An 846-nucleotide genomic window follows, 5' to 3' on the forward strand; every position below is an offset into this window, starting at 1 on the left:
TATATTGATAACGCTAATGTTATACTATACTAGTAAGCCCGCTCAAGCAAAAGCTTCGAAAGCTAGTTTGCTACCTTCTGTGTTTGTGCATGTGTGAGAAAAAGATGTAGTGTCAATCACTGCTAGCAGATGACAGTGTTTCAGAGACTCACGGACACCAGACATTACACACACACACACATATAATTAATATTCCTCAATGTATTACAGTATGGCTACTAGTAGCAAATAAGACCTGCTTGGGGTTCTTATTTTGGACCTCAACACCAGTTTCATTAGAATTGTAAAAAGACATACTCTAATATGCTGGCCATACATTCGAACAACCAGCATCCGATACAAATCATCTCACGATTCCCCTTGAACTCCCCCACAGCTCCAGAGCTCACGATTTGGTGCATTTTAACACACAATATGCCAAATATGTAACAAGTCTTCACAGATCATATGTGCAGCACGTAAGATCCATCTCACGACCCATGCATCGGATCGTAATCCTAACGAAACATCACCATGTGCACAAAAACACCATCGAAATCATGCATTTGGCCCTGAAATCTCTCTGATGTATGGCCAACAATGAAGGCGACTGCTAGTTCGGAAATATTGTGAAACAGACCGCAATACACTTCCTGCATGCGACATGTCCAGGGGCTATTAAATAACTGATTCAGATATAAAAATAACAAACACAAAGATGATATATTTTAGAGTTGGAATTGAATTTTAAAGAACTCTAGTGAACATTCAACCATCAATCATAACATTGTTATTTTGTTACTGCCTTTAGTACTTAGTTGTACTAGGCATGGCCACAGAACTAACTCAGAATAAAGACAATGTGCA

Source organism: Crinia signifera, chromosome 6 (assembly GCF_055691185.1).
Source record: "Crinia signifera chromosome 6, ASM5569118v1, whole genome shotgun sequence".
Taxonomy (NCBI): domain Eukaryota; kingdom Metazoa; phylum Chordata; class Amphibia; order Anura; family Myobatrachidae; genus Crinia; species Crinia signifera.